Source organism: Fundulus heteroclitus, chromosome 7, assembly GCF_011125445.2.
Source record: "Fundulus heteroclitus isolate FHET01 chromosome 7, MU-UCD_Fhet_4.1, whole genome shotgun sequence".
In the NCBI taxonomy this organism is placed as follows: Eukaryota; Metazoa; Chordata; class Actinopteri; order Cyprinodontiformes; family Fundulidae; genus Fundulus; species Fundulus heteroclitus.
In genome coordinates, this window is record NC_046367.1 from 10930375 (window position 1) to 10951094 (window position 20720).

Below are 20720 nucleotides of genomic sequence, written 5' to 3' on the forward strand. Positions count from 1 at the left end.
GTTCTTTCAGCAGTCTCATTCAGTGTTTCACCCTACTGCAGCCGAAACACAGGAAAGGTAGGGTATTAAAAAGTTGGTTTTATTTCGTTGTTGGCTCTCAACTTCGCTTTTAATATTATAGGACTGATATGGGAATCAGAGTTTTGTTTAAATACTTATGACAGCTCTTTGCGTTTTTGAAAGTTTAACTGTCCTAAAGTGGAAAGATTGGACATTTGCGACATCCAAAAGCGTAGTGGTAACTCAGCTTTATCACAATAACTGTTGTTTTTAAAACATCATCCACGATACATATGCTACCAAAACATTTGGACAGAAAAGTAGTGTAAAATATTGAAGCTGACAAATCAGTGACTGTGACTTGATCTAGCTTTCTCTTTTGCAGTGAAAGTGTAACGTAAACCTTGGGCACTCCCATCTGAATGATTTTTAACTAACAAAGAACATTACTGAAAAGAGTATTGCAGACCATATGATGCAATATCTTTATATAATGGCTCTTTGATATCAAATTGATGATATACAGTTGAGCTCAGAATTAGTCATAATCTTGGCAGATTTAGGTATACAGGTACCTCACAGAAAATTTGACTTGTGACAAAGTTCAATATTTTCTGTCCCTCATTTCAGAACAGGAAACTCATAGATATATATCAAAGTGTTTTTCTTGTAGTTTTGATGATTCTGTCGTATTCATATTCACAGAAAGTTAAGTGAAGGGAAAAAGTGTGGTAGGAAAAGGTGCAACAGGGCTAACTGCAGCCTTGAGAGGATTGTCAGGCAAAGTCCCTTCAAGAATTTGGGGAGTTTCACAAGACTGTCACTCAGCTGTCTGTCCACTATTCAAATGAAAGTAAAGTTTACATTTTATTTGGAAATCAAAGTCCCAGAATCTAGAGGAAGAGTGGAGAGGCTCCGAATAAATCAAATTGCCAAGTGTGTGCACACAAACAGGGAATTTGACTTTGGGTCCACTTTTCTCTCAAAACAAATATACCAAAAAGGAAAATATAAATACAATATTTGTAAATATGTATATATATATATATATATATATTGTACATGAACTTTCCAGAGTCAGTGACAATTTGAGGGGTACCATGTCATCTGCAGGTTTGCCCACTGTTTTCTTTTGTGTGTGTGTGTGTGTGTGTGTGTGTGTTTTGTTTTTTTTAGAAAGTCAAAAGTCAACTCACCTGTCTACCAGGAGATGTTAGAGCAAACACTGATTCAGTGACCCTGGTAATACTGTGCTTGAGTGGTCGCCTGACCTGAACCCTGCAGAGGTGTCAAAGTCCAGTACCTGAGAGCTGTCCTGCAACTTTTTGATATGACCCAAGTCCTGCAAATGACCTAATTATGTGTTCAGGTGTGATGACAGTGAGAAAGGCCTTTCTTGTAATTGAGATTTTGGATTTCAATGAAAGAAACTATAAATAAGGGTTTCAAAGGAGAGCAACATTGCATGACGCCAGCCTTTGAGGACTTGAGTCTACAGAGTGTTATCAAGAGGAAGATTTGTGACTCAAATCCAACAAGACAAATGACCTGAAGGCAGCTATCAAAGCAACAAGGGCTTTCATTACATCGCACAGAACCATAGGCGGATCGCCTCTATGCCACGGTTCATTGATATAGTAATTCATGCAAGAGGAGACCCAACCCAGTTTTCAGTTTCTAAAAATGTGCTTAAATAAGTAAATTACTTACCAGTAGCCAGACATTTCTGTTTAAAAACTTTTTTTATTGATCTTATGAATATTCTAATTTTGACAGAATTTTGGCTTTTCATGATCTGAAAACCTTAATAATTAAACCTACAACAATAAAGACTATGTGTAAGGAATCTAAATAACACAAGGGTTTCAATTTCTGAAATGAGTGGCAAAAAAATTCAGCTTTTCCAAGATATTATGTTTGAGAGCATGTACCTGTAATGCAGTGGTGGGAAGTAACAAAGTACAAGTACTTCGTTACTGTACTTAAGTACAATTTCCGTGTATCTGTACTTTACTTAAGTAGATTTAATAATGGATACTTTCTACTTTTACTCCACTACATTTAACAGTAAGTATCTGTACTTTCTACTTCACTACATTTCTATACAGCGTTTCGTTACTCGTTACATCCAAGACGCATTTCGGTTTTTTGATTTGTTCGTTAGTTTGAAAGTATCCAATGGCGAGAGCAGAATCAGTCCGCTGAACCAATCCAAAGCGGGAATTAACCATTAGGCCCTCCCTCAAGAAGAGCAGCACAGTACGCAGGACCTGCAGAATCATTAACTCCCAGAATGGAGTCCAAGGATAGTCATCCTCCAGAAGACCTGCCCCACCCATGGGCTTATTTAAAAGATTTCTTTGAAATAACTGGGTCAAAAAACGCTTCCTGGAGATTCCAATGCCGCCTTTGCCTTCCCCGAAAGCATGAAATTCTATCTTTCAAAAATTCACCATCAAATTTGAAAAAACATATTGAGGTAAGTTAAGTTGCTAAACGCTGTCGATGTTAAATTAATTTGTGTTAGTGAAGTTTTATGTAATCTTGGCAAGCTTTTTGTTGAACTCGACTGCAGTAAATAAATACAATTACTGTATATTGTTATAAGCTATGTTATGAGCTTGCAAGTAACAATGATTACTGCAGTCGTGATCACGTCTCCCGCCATGAATGTTACATATAAGTTGACGCTAAACTCCTTCACGTCCTGGTTATTAAATAAATGTTAGCGCCATTAAAATAATCTCCATGTAACAGTTACAGTTAAAACTAAATACGATAGGTACACTTAATGACATTATATAAGCCGTTAGGTATTATGCTTGGCAAGTACTTTTACTTTTAATACTTAAGTAGTTTTAAAAGCTTGTACTTTCTTACTTTTACTTAAGTAAAATAATAATGTGGTACTTTGACTTTTACTTGAGTAAATTTTTATCTGTGTATTTGTACTTTTACTTAAGTACATTGTATGAGTACTTTCTCCACCACTGCTGTAATGTAATCTTTAGATTTTATGATTGTTTTTCTTCTTAATGGAAGGAATATTAACAGAGTGGATTCCTGACTTGAATCAGATGGAAAACCTGTGAAGGAAGCTAAAAATTATGTTTACAGCAAGGAGACCTTTCAATCTACAAGGACTTTTCACCAAAGATAAATCATTAAAACACCAGTGGAACATGCAAAGCTGGTCAGCAAACATAAGAAGGATTTGATAACTGTAAAGCTAGTATAATATACATTTTTCCATTGATTACTGGGAAAGGAATAAACAATTTTGTATTTAATTTTTTTTTAAATAAAATCTTTTTTAAATTACTGATATTCCTTTTAGACAGTTTTATTTTTTCAGAAATGCCTTGTGTTTCCTCTTGAAAACAAAATGAAAATCTAAATCTGCAAGACTGTATGATGAATTTCGGGCATAATCGGAATTAGCACACAAATGGTACAAAACCTTTATGGATTGATGGATAGATAAATATTCCTTGTATCTTACATTGTGCTTCTTTGTGTTAAGCAACGGAAACATGTGGAATCCTGCAGGTGAGTGAATATTTCAGCTGATATGCAGCTTGCAAGGATTTGTACTGTTTTGACCTTGTGTTGAGTTTTTTTCTCCTCCACCAGTTAAAATTCAGAAAATCACCACAGGGGAAACTTTTGGTGCAGATGCAGTTCTTATGAACCAAGTCAGGAGAACAGTGAAGCTGGAGGAAACAAAGGGGAATGCTCAACACATCATTCTTTTCTGTCCAATCACCTCTCGAGTTGGCTCGGACGTGGAGGCAGCCTTGGAAAATGTGGGATGTAAGGAATCGAAGTTCCACCTTTTCCCTTGTTTGATTCATAATAAACTGAATTGTAGATTATTTTATTCAAAAAAATATATATATATACAGGATTAATTTTAAATTCACGAGGCCAACATTGTCCTCTTTTTGGGGTGTCCATCTCCTGGCTCCATCTTTCATTTCACTCCTCTCTTTCGACAGATGGTCAAAGGGTCATCCTGGTTCTGATGCACCACACCCGAGATGCTGACTATTCAACAGCTGGCAGAAGGTGGTCTGAAACCACTGAAAAGGTCGCCTTGGATGTTCACATTCTCTATCACGAAAGTGTCCAAGGATTGCTACGCTGTGCACAAAACGACGTGGCAGTGTCACAAATGCAAACATTTTTATCACAAAACCAAAATAATTCAGTTGTGAATTTGGTCTGGGGTTTGTATGGGTTTTACTGTTCGCTGTTGCTTTGGATTTTGTCTCTGGTCTGTCCCTGGATGAGGCTTTGGAATTGGTCCTGCAAACTGGTTTCCCGTTTGGTTTCAGGTGTGGTGATTTACATACGAAAACCAAGAGTGATTAAAGAAAATATTCCTTAACAATAAAATTTAAATGTACATATAGAGTTTCTTGCCTAATGTGTCTTGCACACACACAGACATTGCCATTTGAACCCTGTTTATACAGGCATAGGTAAAGACACAAAGAAAACGAACTGCAGCAAAATCAGAGGTATTATCATTATGTAGAGGTACAGAAATGTAGAAATCTGACATGTTTCATACATAAACATGCTCCCGTGCACGTGAACCATAACCTGACCAAACATATGCCAAATGCTTTCACTATGAAATTAGACTGAGGAAAAAAAGTAATATTTAAATATTGATTTTGCAATTAATAAACCATGTTCTACTGCAGTGTTTTTGACTGTAAATCTGGTATGATAAATTGTTTATTTGACCTAGGTGCAACTAAATAAAACTCTTTAAATGAATGAATCTTTGTCACTCTTTTTAGTGCACGTTCGTACCTTGAGTTAGACTTCTGCTGATAAGTAGTATAAATTTATGCTTTGGAACTGTCTCCTATCTCTAAAGAAAAAAAAAAATCTATGAATGTTGAAGAAATAATAGATTATTATTAGCTCTGGTATGATAACGTCTCTTGAATACCTGTTATAAACTCCTCACTGGCTGACATCGTGATGAGGTAACTTTCGCATTCTTTAGGGGTAAAGTTAACTTTACCCATTAAAACAACACTAAACTTACAGATAAATTTGGTGGCTTCATTTTGCTTAGATGGAACTAGATTTGTTAAGGTGGATGACATCAGGAATGACTCTGAATGTCAGTTTTAACTAAAACTTTATATTTTTTTGTTATTTGTTGTTAAAGCTTCTAGGACCTCTGACAATTGTGAATGTATTTTTTGTACAGCTCATGCTGTATATATATATATATATATATATATATATATATATATATATATATATATATATATATATATATATATATATATATATGCCCGTCTGGCACCCAGACGGGAGAGAGTCAGCACATACCCGAGCACCCAGCCCCGGACACAGAGGACCACCAACGCATCAGCGTGTCAAGGCACCAGCCAACAGAGGTGGAGACCTGAGATGCTCTAGCAGAGGGGGCAGTCCAAAATCCAACCAGACAAAACACCGAACAGAGAACCAGTTCCAAAGTCACATTGCCAAAAAATAAATATATCTTTTTAAAAAATATGAGATGCTCTACACACACTCGCACTCACCACACACGCCTATTCTCCAGGTCCAGGTACCAGCAAGACCTCAACCCAGAGATGGGGCCATCATGATTCAAACAGGCTAGTCAACCAGAACCCAGAGGCGCTGCCTCCCCCTCACACTGCAGTCCATACTTAAGCCCTATCCCCTATTCCTGGGGAGAACAGAAGTGCCATCCCCAGCCCAGACCCCGGCTAGGTGGCCCGCTCTTCCTCCAGGCCTCAAACTCTGGATAGCAAACTGAGATCAGGGGTGTGAAAAAAGACTCCAAGCCAGCCTCCGCCTGTTCCAATGTGTTGTCAAGTACATTTAAAACTGGAAGGGCTAAAAGGAGTGCCCACCCTGTTCCGGAAAGCACACCTTACCCAGAACCCTCCGTGTCTACATGCAAATGGTGGCAGGGTAAACCATCAGCAGTAAGGCATACACAATCAGCCGCCCCCCCACTCCCCCATTAATGACCTACATATGTGTGTTGTGTTAATGTTATAAACGAAAGTGTCTAAGTTATTCAACAGAATTGGGGCCAAGGACATCACAAGACAGCGGGGCTGGTAAATGCTCCCCACTCCCAACGATGTCCCCACTCTCCAAGGTCCTACATGTGTGGCAGCGTGATTGAGCAGGCAGAGGGAGGGCATCCGGGAATGGGGAGGAAAAGACTGGGGAGCAACATGACCTCCCAGGAAGCCATCTCCCCCCGCTGACGCCAATAGGCACCCCTGTTCTCCAAAAGCCCACCCATAGAGGGAGGCAATGTTTTTCTTAAATATTGATTTTTATGAACATGGAAGTCGGCGCATGTCGGTGACAAACTGAGTAGTATGTTTGTTGTTGATACTGCATTGCACCGGACTTCAAATCAAGCTGTTAAGCAGTAAACTGATTTTTTCTGTTAGGCTCCTTGTTCCTGTGTGACTAATCTGTAAAAGTGAAAGTGAAAGTTGCACACTGCTTCTTCATCCTGCAGTCTGACTTGCAGTCTCCACGTTGCAACACAAAGAACCAGCAATACAGCAAAGGTAGGAATCATGCTTGTTAATAATGTTGTTGTCATTAGATAACATTAGGTGATACAGAGAAATAAAACCAGCTTCTGTTAATAGAGCAGACGTCTACCTTGCCTTGGTATTCAGGACAGTTCCTCTCTAAACTAGAACTGTCTTGAAAAAAAAGATTTGTATAGGCATATCTCAATAAATTAAAAGCTCATTGAAAATTCTGTTCATTTCTGTTGCAAAAACAAATTACCGAAAATCAAACTAGAAAAATGTAAGCCTTTATTTAGCCTATAATACAAGGAGAGGACACAGCAGTATACTTCTCAGTGTCGTAGTTTGTACCACAGGCTTGCATTTTAAAGTTTTCAAAATAGTTGCCTAGGCCCTCCTCCTTTGATTGACACCTCTTTTGACCAGCTGCGTTGATCTGCAGTTTAAACAGAGGCAATGTTATTCACCATAACTCATTTTTTATGCTTCCAACTTCAAATGAGAACCTGTCATAGAAACGACATATCGCTTTGAGATCCTTTACATTTTCAGCTCATACTGTCTTGCATCAGTCTGCAGCTGCATGACAAAGGAGAGAAAAAACGAGAACAAAAAATGCAGAATTTATGTGTGTTCCAACTTCAAAATTGGTTACCAGTACAACGACTTCCGAAAGGGTAAATAACAGCATCTTATTATATTATAGTATGCTTTTAAGGTGTTTTTGGCATTTTTGGGGGTGACATTTAAGGGATTGAGGTAATACTCCTTTAACCCTTCATTTATTTTTCTATGATATTCAAATTTATTAGTAAATAGAAAGAAATATTGTGAAACCTATATCAGAAAGGATTTTGAAACTTTTTTGACAATCATTGTTTTGATAAATGGACTGGCTCATGTTCTTTGTGTTTGTTTCTAAAGGAAGTCAAAAGATGTTCTGCCTTTCCAGTGAGTAATCGTCTCCGCTCATGTAAATAAGGATCTTACTCCTATTTGTTCTGCTCTGTTGATGGTTTCCTGCTTTATATTTTATTAAATAGCACCCGTTAAAGTCGAGACAATCACTGCCGGAGAAACCCATGGCGCTGACATAGCTCTCATGGACCAAGTGAAATTGGAGGTTAAGCTAGAGGGCACAAACCGGGATGGACAATGCATCATTCTCTTCTGTCCAATCACCTCCCGCGTTGGCTCAGATGTGGAAGCAGCCATGCAAAACATGCCATGTAAGTAATCAGACAACAATATCTTGACATTTTTTCTGTTGTTTGGTGTAAAAACACTTTTTTCATCAAACAAAGCTAACCTGTGTAAATGCAAAAAAGCTAATTTTAAATGGTTATTTCATAAGAGATAAAACCCAAACTAACTTTACCCGTGTGGAAAAAGTACTTTCCCCACTTGTAAAATCATAATTTATCTGATTAACCACAGTTGTTTTAAAGTTTAGTTCTGCTTCACTAGACACAGCAGGCCTTATTACTCTCTGATCTGTAGAATCAAGAACTCAGAAAAAGTCCAGTCTGACAACATGAACGGGAATGAAATATCTCAAAAAGCAACACATAATGCTACTATCAAAAGACATTAAAGAACAGATGAGAAACAACATAATTGACACATCAATCCATCTGGAAAGGGTTCTAAGGATCCAGGACTAATCTACAGTGAAAACCCATTATCCAAAAAATTAAGAAAACATGAAAGAATGAAAAACAAATTCCAGGAGTGCACCAGAGACTCATCCAGGAGGTCCCAAAGGAATCCAAATTTTACATAAAAAAATCAGTCTCACTTAAAATCTGTTTATGATTTTCCAATAAGAAAGACACCGGCATCTATGACAGTAATTTCAAGGGGGAAAAACTATAAATGACTCCTATGATCTTCAGGAAGATAATCTATGGACTGGCGAGACAGTCTAACTCTCGTAACACATGGCACATAAAACTAATTGGTGTGATGTTATTTCAGAAAAACAACATCACACCAACAGTCAAATATGGGGGCAGCACACATCTGAACAGCTAAAAAAAATAACAAATAAAATGGATTTCTCAGAGTGGCCTTGTCAAAATCCAGACTTACATCTGAATGTTACTCTGTGGTAATGCTTGAAAATTTTCAATTAAATCAATTGAGACTAGGCCAAAACTCCCCTAAACTAAAGATAAACACTCTTTCCTAGAAAGTGAAGAGATTTGATTATCCAAGAAATAAAAAATTAATCCAAAATCCAATCCAACAGAAAAATCTAGTCCAGCTTTTCTTTCCTGATCCTGTCCTGCCATCTTGGATCTGCAGATTCATTATTCTGGCGGTAGGCTCGCTTGGTTTGGCTTTCCCAGGTTCTCCCAGACTGCTCCTGCGGAACGCTCAATGGTGGGGTGTTGGATCAAACACTCTGACACCCAGAGGCGAAGAAGCAACAACATATAGCAGTGCTGTTTGAATCTTGTTTTAGATTGCAGGCAACCTTCCTAGTTTTGAATTTGAAGAGGTATGGTGGCAGCTTGTTTTTTTTAAAGCGGAAGTAAATATGGGTCCAACTTCCATTTTTTGTGCGGCACTTCCATTTCATCCCTTCCATGGGCCAACTATCGTTAGATTATCCTTAAATATGTCGTGGCAACATTTCCAAAAATTGCTAAGCGGTCAAGTGGCAGGTGACTGCCACAGCATCAAACTATTTGTGATTGGAAGGATGATATGAAGAGGTGGCCTTACATAAGGTATGAGGAACATTTAAAAAAAATTAAAAACTAACGAGCACTGAAAAAGGAACCCGCCACAGTCTCCGCCCTCCCCGGAGAACCTCTACTGGGCAGGGGAGGCGGCGCCACGGTCTTGCGGAGGTGGCGAAGAAGACGCTTGAGTGTCAGGACTCGGTGCACTTAGTGGAGGCGACAGATGTGAGGGCGGAGTTCCCTGGAAAACGCGAGTCAGGGGGCCAACCTGGTCACAAAGGACCTGCACCTGATGTTGTAGCGTGCGGACCATTGCCCTCTGACCCAGGATCTGATCCTGCTGGTCATTTAACGCCTGCCTTAGTGCGTCTGCTGGGTCTGACTGACCAGAGTGGTCTGCTGTCATGTTTCCAAGTTTTTTGACCCACAAGCAGAACACACTGAGTAGGCAGATTAGGCCGTTTTAACAAAGTTTATTCAACTAAGCTAGAGAAAGACACGCAGGGATTTCTCCCAGAAGGCGTCTGGGAACATAGGGATCGTACAAAGCTCTGTAACAGAGAGAGAGGGTTACTGAAGGCCGCCACAACGAAGGAACTAATGAAACTAAGATCTTATCGCTAGAGCAGAGAATCGAACCACCGGGGAGGGTGAGCAGGTGCTGCGGAGGCCAGGAGGGGAAGTCCGCAGGTGCTGGCAGCGGGGCAGGTGGCTGCCAAGCAGGGAGTGGCCGGGAGGTGGAGGGCAGGCAGGTTCCAGCTGATCGGGCTGCGGGGCGGCGGTGGAGGCTGACAGCTGAGCGTTGCACTGGTAGAGCGCTTGAAATGACAAGGCTTAATGGCACGGCTTGGGATCGCAGAGAGAGAGGAGCGGGACAGTGGCAGACCGGCTCGGCTGAGACTTGAGAGTTGGCGGGTGAAGCTCCGAAGCGGGATTCGGAGCTGTCCAACCTAGGACACAGGAAACAACGGTTACCGAGAGAAAGTTTCGTCACAAGACGTAGGCTGCTGAGTTCCAACCACGTTTGGCTAACACTCTGGCGACGATGTGCTGACAGCCGCTTCCTTTTAAACCGCCCCTGCAGTCACGCAGATGCCGAACACCTACATTCAGCACCTCCCTGCTTGTCAGCAGCCACCTGCGGGAGAGAGAGAGAGAGAGGAAAGCAGAGCCACCGCACCACCCTGACAGTGTGTTTGTAAAATAATTATACAAGCTTTACTGATCATAAAAGAAAGAAACCAATGGTCAGGAAAATCACTAAAAATATGAAAAGAGGATATTGGATAAATATTTTAATACGATAGGGAGACATACAAAAATCAGTGAGGAAAGTGATTAAACTAATGAATGGTATTAACAAAGAATACAGACATCGAATATTACAAATAGATATTATAAGTATAATAAAAGATAAAGAAAAAGCTGATATATTAGGTAAAATATTTAGTAAAGTGAGTTGGAGAAATAAGAAATGGAAGAAGGAACAGAAAGGAGGTACGGGTTAAGAGCAAGATTAAGATTTGGACACACTGGACTGAACAGTCCACTTTTTAGAAACAAAACAAAATATGGAAAAATATGACCATTGCGGGGAAATGGGAACAGTAGAACATGTTATATTTGATTGTCAGAAATATCAAATAGAAAAAAAGTTTTGTTAGGAGAGAATTTGACAAAATTAAAGAAATATTTAATGTAATATATATATATTACAAAGAAATTTAGAAAGCAAACACATACAAATTCTTTTAAGATTTTTTTTAAAAATGACCAAATTGTTTAATGGAATTTGATTATATATTAGGTCATATAAATACCAGTCATTGGCGGTAATGCACAAGACAGCTCCTGTGTGGGAGAGAAGGTAGACTCTGTAGAGCAGTGGTCTCAAGCTCATTTCTGTATTGGGCCACTTTGGCATCATGAAGTCATTAAAAGGGTCGCTTGCGCCTGTATAGATGATACTTTTGATCTCATAATTTCATTTTACTTGATATAAAAATGTTTTTAAAAATGCGCAGTTACATAAATGTAGCAACCTTAGGCCCAGTTTATACAGTTTATCTGCAACAAAAAAAAAGGTTGATATTGGGGTGAGTTACACTTTCTGGTTAGTTTTAATGAGTTTTGGGGAAACTGAAAACTAGTGGCAGGATGCTGTTATTACACAGTGAAAAGAAAATCAACATTCACACAGTTTTAGCCACTTTATAGAATTTAAAAGGATACATGCATCTACTTCAAGACATGTTATACCTTTTTTTGGCTCTTTAGAGCCGGATAAATTGCCTTGACGGGCCCCCGGGCCTTGAGTTTGACACGTGTGCTGTAGAGGCTCCAATGGAAGTTTTGATGATCGACATGGTCCTCCTCTTTTGTTCCCGCCATTGAGCTTGTGCTGATTTTGCAGGGACTGGAGGTGTGGAAATCACCTTTGGACGTCTGGTGGCATCAGCCCGGTGGGTGCTGCCCCTTTAATGTGGGGTGGCTTGTGTGGGTCCAATCACTGCCATAAATCTAAATGTGCTTTGGCCAAATGATTTAACACAGACCATCAAGTTTTTTTCATAATCTATGGTGCCACTATGGAAAACATTTTTAACTGACAGGTCACAGCTTGTGTTGATACAGATTTAAACCATTTCTCGTTACTTTTCTTTCTTCCACAGCTAACAGAAGGATCATCCTAGTACTGATGCACCATACTCGAGATGCTGACTACTCAACCGCTGGGATGCGTTGGTCTGAAGTATATGCAAGCATTGACCTGGAAGTTCATGTTCTCTTTCATGAAAGTGTGCCGGGATTGCTCACATGTCCTAAGAACACAGAGGCAGTCTATCAAATGCAAGATTATTTTAACCCAAATGCAAGGAACCGTTGGTTTAAGCGTGTGTTGCTGTTGCTTTGTGTATCAGTTCCAGTTGTAGCTGTGCCTCTGGGCCTGTTGATCTACTTTATGGAAATAAAACAGTACAGAAACATCACCAATTAAGAATTAGAGAGTCACACCCGGGACAGCTGTGTCAGGAGGGGATATCAGGTTATAATGCAATGATAAATTCATAAAAGAAGGCAACAATTGTACTCGTTATTTCTGAAGCCTAAATTATTGCACGATTTCCTCCACTGTCTGATTAAAGGTGCCTTCGCAAACAGGACAGACTGAATATTTGACCTCAGAAAGGATTTTGTTGGTCAATAATGATTCTGTTTACTCCTTCCCTACTCCCTACTCACGACCTAATGACCCTTTACAGATTGAGCAGACATAGAGAATGGATGGATGCAATGTTTTCATGCAATTTACTGAACATTAATTTATGCAGTTGTCTGCTTTAAATGTGCAGCCAAAGTTTAATTTGAAGCCCCGACCCTTTCAATCTGTACGACCTGTTCTCAGTGGTTAATATGCAACCAGGGGCATGCTCTGATGGCGCGGGGTTATTGAGTAAGACTCATATGCAGAGACTTTAGTCCTCCATGCGGCTGACCTGGGTTCAATTCTGGCCTGAGATCCTTTACCGCATGTCTTGCCCCCTTCTCAAACCCCCCTTTTTGTCAGCCTACTTTGTGAAAAACGAGCCACTAGTGCAGTAAAAACCCAGAAAAAAAGACACACCCAGTATTCAGTGCTGTACATATATCAACAGGTAAATGTTTTGAAAAATCAACATTGGAATTGCATGTTTTGACTGCTGTGGTAATTTGTAATAGTCTAATAACTTCTGGCTTGCAGTGGTTACTGCTTTGCTGGCTATGCTTCTGGTTTTATGCATTGTGTATATTACATATTATATATTAGTATATCATGGTCTGATTCTGATTGGCTACACGGTGTCCGTTAAAAAGTGTTAGGACAACTATAAAAACGGTCCAACGGTTACAATGAAAGATATTAAACAGTTCTCTCAGCTGCTTGTTATGAAAAAGGTATGATTTTTCAGGTAAAAAAAAAAACATTAAAGCATTAATATTTGATTGAATATTTGTTCATTTTGTGAGTGACAATGATATAAGTGGGATAATGTCCTTTGAGATGTCCATTATCAGAAATGAATGGACCATATGACAGTAATCTCTGATAATGGACACCTTGTTGGGCATCATCCCTTACATATACTGTATATCTATGCGCTGCGTATTCTTTTATAGGTATAATCAGAACTGTTACCTTACTTGGACTGTATCTGTAAGCTCTAGAGCGCAACTGTATTAAATCTGGTTAAATAAAGGTGCAAATAATCAAATACAATCCCTTCTTTCTTTTTATTTTACTTTTTAGAATTGTGTTGTGCATTGTTGTTGTTATGTTGCGTCTAAAACCAAAGCCATACATCTGCTCTGCCATGTTCCATTGGCTCAACATTCACATGGCTCCCACTTCTGGAAACACAGGTATAACGAATAATGATCTGTTATTGCCTGGTTTTGAAAGGTATATTTGTAATCACACAGTTGAGTACGGGCACTGAAATCTGGGCTAAGCTGGGTTTGCACTGATTGTCTAAAATAGTTTTTTTATGCAAGAAAATGTAAAAAGCAAAGTCTCAGTGCTTTTCGAAACCTGTAAGTCTTAACTAAAAAAGCAAGGACGTATTTTCTTTTTACAGTAAAAACCAACAAAAGTCTGAACTTGGCCAGTAAGTGTACAGTGTATGTTAATTATTCAGAGATGGGGAAACAGTCCATCAGCAACCCTCTGTGCAGGAGATACTGGCTAGGTGATGAAGGGTTAATCAGATGAATGTGGTCAGATTGAAATCTTACTTGTAGAATGGAAGAAGAAAGGCTGAAGAGGGTGTGTGTGCAGAGATTTGTGAAGCAGCAACAGTGGAGGGCGGGGTTTTGCTGTTGGGTATTGATGCAGATTGACGATATTATGTTCCAGCACTGAGCTATATTATACACTGGAGTGCTGATTTTGCCGAAAAACTGAAGTCACTGGCCGCCATCTTGCTACTCCCTACTCTCACAGAATCCCATAGGATTCGGTTGCAACAACAAGCAGTTTTCTGGCTGTGTGAAAATTTTTCATAGGTAATTCTACAGTCAGTGGATGTACTTACACTATCAACTACTAGGAAATTAGGAGCTGAAATATTGTACATGTTATTCATATTAAATATATATATGTATATATAAGTATGTGTGTGTGAATATATATATATATATATATATATATATATATATATATATATATATATATATATATATATATATTATATATATATATATATATATATATATCTATCTATATATATATATATCTATATATATATTTATATATATATATATATATATTTTTTTTTTTTTAACCACAAAATATTTCAGCACATGACTTTCTCAGTACTTGATAGTTTTAGAATAAAAGTATATGGCATTTGACATTTTAAAAGTTTTAAGCCCCCCCCCCCCGAACATGACAAAATCCTCGTTATTCCATACTGTAGCGCACATATTCACTAGTTACTGGGGGAAAATAGGGAGTACCAATATGGCGGCTGGTGGCTTCAATGCGACTCCTTCTAACAGCGGGCACTCCAGTGTATAATATAACTAAGTGGGTTCCAGAGGATTTTTGCGATAAGAGCAAAGGACAGTAACCAGCGTAGGTTTTCAGGAGGTAACCTTGAGTGGAGGCAGAGAGAGGTGGCAAGCACAGGAACAAACAGCATTCGTAAGAGAACTTCCCTACAAGACTCTAAAGCCCTCTGCTACCACTTTTATTGACACTCAGGTGTTGAATTATGAAGGTAAACAGCCAGCTCCTCTTCTACTCGTGGTTTCAGGTTAAGCCCCGCCCACCAGGACCCTGCCGCTAAACGCTGAAGGAGGAAAGAACGGTACACAAACAGCTACACCCAGAATCCTGCCATCATCTTTTCATTTATCTATATTTTAATTATATATTATCTTGATTGCATTTTTCTTCTAATGTTATTCATTCTGTTACGCATAGTATTCGGCTACGTCTTTACAGTTTGCCTGCAATGTAATCTGCAAAGTTGAGCTGGTTGTTCATCACAAAAGTGAAAGTGAAAGAGTTTCCTGCTAACTGCGTGTTCATTCTGCGATGTCTTTATCTCATTCCCAGCTACAGCAGCACCAGCAGCAAAGGTAGGAGTTCAGCTCTTTCTCTATTTTACTGTGGATTATGTTGGCGGTTTGTGTTTAAAAAGAAAATGGACCGTTTGTGACTGTATAAGGGAAAAGCTTTTGTTCTTAAAAAATGTAACCCTCTTTATCATTTTGACTGCATACAAGCGCCTGAAACTGAAAGCTTAAAGCTGTGCAGCCGCTATCTGTAATTGTAACTGTTACTTTTGTTCTCCACTGTTTTCCATTTGCACTAAATAGTGCCTGAACTTCCTTAGTCTCTCTAAGTCTATTTTTGAATGTTGCCTCTTTCATAATGAGCATGAATCTGTAGCTCTTTTTTAAAAAGGTTCCCTTTTTAATTTTGATGTCAAAATACCTCAAGGTTGATTGTAATTTCTTATCAACTGTTTTCAAAAATGTACTTACTCTTTAAGGTTTAAAGACTTTACTACTAAAAGACTTACATCCCGATGTGTTTTTTCTACTGCTTTATTTAATTTCTTGAATTTTCTTAAATATGGATGGATGGATGGATCTTCTCATGTTATAGTGTGTTTCTTTTTACTAGGAATCCACGAGATGGGTCTTTCAAACTGTGAGTGAGCATCTCACCTCATTTAAATTTACAGTGAATGATTCTATGTACCTGTTCACTTTTTCTGCTTTTTATATTTTAGCAAAACACTCAGCCAAAACCAAAGTCCCCCCAAGGAAATCCAATAAAGTTCGTGATGCTTCGACAAACCAAAAGAAGTTAGAGGTAATGGGTGTAAACAAGCAGAGACACCCCTAAATTCTTTTTCACGTCTCGTGTACGCCCAGACGTGTAAACAGCCCAGCAACTTTTTCTCATAAATAACCTGTTGGCAGAAGTGTAATGGTAATTTGCTGCTGTTGTGTCACTCTGTGTTTAGATTCAGGAACTTACTACGGGGGAAACCTTTGGGGCAGATGAAGCTATCATGGAAAAAGTGAGGAAAAAGCTCAAGAAGAAGAGGATTAAAAAGGTTGAACACCACATCATCGCTTTCTGTCCCATCACGTCTCGTGTTGGCTCAGACGTGGAAGCAGCTGTGGAATATGTGAAAAGTAAGGAAGTCAGGCATCGTTCTTGTGCTATTTTTCAACAACAAAAAAATCATGCAGTTATGTAGTTATTCCCAATAATGGACAAGCCCTGTTGACCAAACTGACAATGTAGTCCATGTTATCCAGATCTGATTTTTAAGCTTAGAGAAACAAATCTTTTATGCTAACATATATCATTTATTCTTATTTGCTGAGGTTGGATGTGAGCACTTCTAATACCACAGATGCTTACTCAATTTTAAGATGTAAAATCACAAAAATAAAAGACTTCATACTCAATTTGTGCCTTAAAGACTTGAGCTTAATTTTGAGTTAGAACAAAGGTTTCAAATGTGTATTTAGAAAATTTAAAGATTAAAGGATCCATCCATCCATTTTCCAACACGCTTGGGGTCATGAGGGGTGCTGGTGTCTATCTCCAGCTGTCAATGGGCAAGAGGCGAGGTACACAGGTCGCCAGTCTATCGCTGAGATTAAAGGATAAATAATGAATATGAAACAATTTTCATATAATTAGGGCTACAGGGGACCTAGATGTGGATTTGATGAGGAAATTCAGTTTCCACTGTTAGGGACTTGAGACCTGGGGTCCGTTCTTCGTACGTCGCTAACTCAGTTAGTAGGATTTCATTGTTGACGATTTGGCCTGATCTTGGATCGTTTGGTTCTTCGAAAGACTTCCTGCACTTGTTGTCATAGCAACATGTGCGCCAGCTTGAACCTGCTCGAGAGCAGGCTTATTTCATGTAAACAAGATTAGATCACAGCTTTAGAAGCGGAGGAGATCGGGAAGTCTGTCTTAGCAATGTCCATTTTTACGACTGCAATCTGTTGCGGAAGGTGCAAGAATAATTTGCAGAGTTTTTCGAATTAATCGCGTATTGCGCAATAGACAAGATCCTTTAGCGCAGCGCGACAGTGTAATTGTAGAGAGATTTCTCTTGGTGGCTGTTATAAACAGACAAACACATCATTTAACAGTGGCTTTTAAAGAGTGGTGTTAAAAAAGTGGTGTTAGAGCCATAAATAGAAAATATTTAAGTTATTTGTATGATGGTTTGCTTTTTATTTTTATCATATTCGGTAAGATTTGTTCGGGCCATTTTATTGTGAAGTTTAGTTTTACTTTGAAAGGCTTGCTTCCTGTCAAGCCGTATATTGTATTAGAAAAAAACTATGGATGGATTATCTAGACACGGAGCAATACAGTTTTACCGTGTAAACTGTGTTGGAAAAGGAAGAACTTCATTTTTTATAGATAAATAATTTTTTGTTAAAATTCCCAGTTTGCACGCGTCCTTTACTTTCAGTGTCTAAGGAATAACACCAAAATTTGGATCTCTTGACATAACAAGTGCCTTTTTAAAATAAAGTATAATAATTAATGGTTACAATTTTATAGAATATTCTTGTATTTCATTTTTACTTGTTCCCATGTTCTAGTGGCTCCTGTGGAGGCTCTGATATAAAAGAACAAAGTAAATATGAGATTATTAAAATGCAAAAATTCATACTGTAGAAAGTGATAGAAACATCTACCATGGACAGTATTTACGCATTAATTTGTCTGCTGATTTTTGCCGGCCCTCTCTCCTGGCTTTAACAGATTTTGAGGTGTTCCCTGTCGTTTTAATTAATGACTCAATTTCAGCATAACCTTCCATTAAAAGCTCATGTTCTGCTTGAGAGAAAATCTGTGGGCGTTCTTTGGCCATGCTGAACAGCCAATAGCAGCATTGCTGATCAATGTTTCTACTATCGATACATTTCCCCTTTTAAAGCGACGCATGAACGCGCAGTTGTCTCAGATAACTCAATCCAGCCATACTAATCGTAAACAACAGGTGTGTTCGAAGAACCCAGTTAGCCGGATCATGATTAGCCGGATGAAATCATCTTGGATGTCTCAGTTGATCTCGGATGTTTTAAGCAACGTACGAAGAACGGACCCCTGATTCCAAACTGAGGTGAAATACTTAAGGCTTGACTTAGACTTCTCCATCAAAGACATAAATTGAAATCAAATACTTTAATAATCTTCATACACCAAAACAATTTTTAGGTTTGTAGTTCTTCAAAACTATCACAAAACAGCTTGCAGTTGTTGATCTGCTGCTCATGTTAACAGCTAATCCAAGACCATCTTATCGTAATCGCTGCATGAAATCCTTGATGTTTTCATGACTTGCATAGAACATGTCAAACTCAAGTGTGTCAGTGTTTCCGTTGTTTAAGATCTGTGAACTTAATTCAGAATAAGTTTTAAAGCTAGGTGGAAGGTATGTTCCAGAGGTCTATCATTAATCTCAGTTTCTTCTTTTTATTCAGGAGAGAATAAAGAGAATAAAGGAATCATCCTGGTTCTGATGCACCACACTCGAGATCCTGACTACTCAACTGCTGGGACAAGTTGGTCTGAAACGATCCAAAATGTTGATTTGGATGTCAATGTTCTTTTCCATGAAACCAAGGATGGGTTGCTGTCTTGTTCACAAAATGACATGGCAGTGAAACAAATCAGTAAATTTATAAAGAAAAGCAACAAAAACAAAAACAAAAAAACAATACAAATAAATAGACTGACAAAACAAAAACAAAAATACAAAATAAATAAAAATAAGAAGAACAGAAATAAATGAGAATAATCCTTGTATCAGTATTGACTGACTGACTGACTGACTATTGACAAAAAAGCATGAACAGTAACTGTAGCTGTCCACAGCAATGTACGGTCATAATCAATAAATTAGAAAATGCGTTTCAATGAAGCTTGTTTAGATTAAGAGTGCCCTTTCAAAATAACAACCAAGCAAGTCATTAATTTTTTAACCTAAACTACTTTTCTGTATAGCCTTTTTTCCCTCTGATGTAATATTTTAAGCTTAAATGTGTTTTCATAGGTTGTAAGCAGAAAGTCATTCTAATTAACAGAAACAAAGCCTTGGAAAACATCCGTCCAATTAATGTATATGATGTGTTTCACCTATTGAATTCCATTATTGAAATAAATAAACTTGTAATTCATTTTTCAAATAATATTCCAATTCATTGAATTTGACTGTTTACAATCAGGTTGTAAACTGATTTATGAAGCAAATTTAAATGATCAAGGTTATCGAAGTTTTTTTGGTCATTCAAAATTTACATGAAACAAAATTAGGATTCCAGGCTGCTCTATTGCACTAGAGCAGGAGTCTTCACTGGTGTTGTGTCATAGGAAGGGCTACCAATACTGACCTTTGAACTAGAAGAGTCAGAGTTCACCTTAACGTTATGTAAAATAAACACATTTCACATTTTTCATGCTTTGTTATAGATATTGTCATTTTTATATCTATATAAATGCAAGTGTAAATAAACAGGTAGAGTAACATGATAAAATAAAGTTTTAGATGCAGCTCACTGGTGGATTGTGCTTTTTTTTTAACAGGCTTGTGGGCACCACATGTTGTCCCCGGGGGCCACATGTTGGTGACCCCTGCCTGTCATTCCTCTTTGGCAGCCCTTCTCTGTTTTGAGATTCCTCAGGGGTTACTATTGGGATGATAGCTGTTTATTTTGTACATGTGTCTGCTTCAGACTGTCTTTGGAAAGCATAAAGTCCCTTTTCACTTCTTTCAGATTATATTTATGCCTGTATGTCAGTTAAACTAAGCAGGAGCAATTCACTGACATTCCCAATGAACTGTCAGGCTGAAAATTAAACCTGGATCAAGTGGAATTCTTCTAACCATAATACACAGAAAACTGAGTTTCTGATAATCTTGGTTCTTTTGGTATTCACAATATTTTTACTGTGAGGCATTTAGATTTAGTGCATAGGTTGGGTAGACAGATAGTCTACAGATAGATGAAGGGATTTGTTATTCATGCCTTTATTGTCCTGTTTAGAGCTTCAAAAGCTCACTGGTGGGGTCAGATTTGCATCAAAATAAAATAAAAAATCACCCACCCATGAAGCAACCCTTTTCAAACCTGTTATGATCAGGAGCATTGCACGTCCTTGTGGGTTAACGGTGTCACTTGATGCACACCAAAAAGCAATATTTAGAAAGGAAACCGGAGAGTTGAAAGGTCTTGAGACCCAAGATGTTCAGATTCAAGCAGGATGAAGATCCCAACTAATTCAGCCAGGGGATTGGACTCCTCTAGATCATGGGAAGGACTGAAAACTGATTAGTACATACTCTCTGACCTATTTTGCAAGTAACAATAGGCATTTCAGTCTCTAGTTCAGGTCAGATTTGGAGGACATAATCCCAAAAGATGTGTG

The 20720-nt window shown here is 38.4% G+C and overlaps 3 long non-coding RNA genes across 5 annotated transcripts; all 3 read left to right on the forward strand.

Moving 5' to 3' along the window:
- Window positions 1-3682, forward strand: LOC118563603. Its single transcript, XR_004931296.1, has 3 exons — window positions 1-57; window positions 3524-3549; window positions 3634-3682. It is a non-coding gene; the product is annotated as an uncharacterized LOC118563603 (long non-coding RNA).
- A 2658-nt stretch (window positions 3683-6340) lies between these two features.
- On the forward strand, window positions 6341-13506 carry LOC105940241. Its single transcript, XR_001167133.3, has 4 exons — window positions 6341-6593; window positions 7488-7514; window positions 7607-7792; window positions 11926-13506. It is a non-coding gene; the product is annotated as an uncharacterized LOC105940241 (long non-coding RNA).
- Window positions 13507-14828: 1322 nt separating this feature from the next.
- Window positions 14829-19480, forward strand: LOC105940242. 3 transcript variants are annotated; one of them, XR_002426830.2, is made up of 7 exons: window positions 14829-14936; window positions 15049-15102; window positions 15354-15376; window positions 15927-15953; window positions 16036-16118; window positions 16273-16447; window positions 18776-19480. It is a non-coding gene; the product is annotated as an uncharacterized LOC105940242 (long non-coding RNA). The 3 variants fall into 3 exon arrangements; XR_004931357.1 differs by having other exon boundaries at window positions 15360-15376; XR_001167134.3 differs by lacking the exons at window positions 14829-14936; window positions 15049-15102 and having other exon boundaries at window positions 15114-15376.
- The last annotated feature ends 1240 nt before the right edge of the window (window positions 19481-20720 follow it).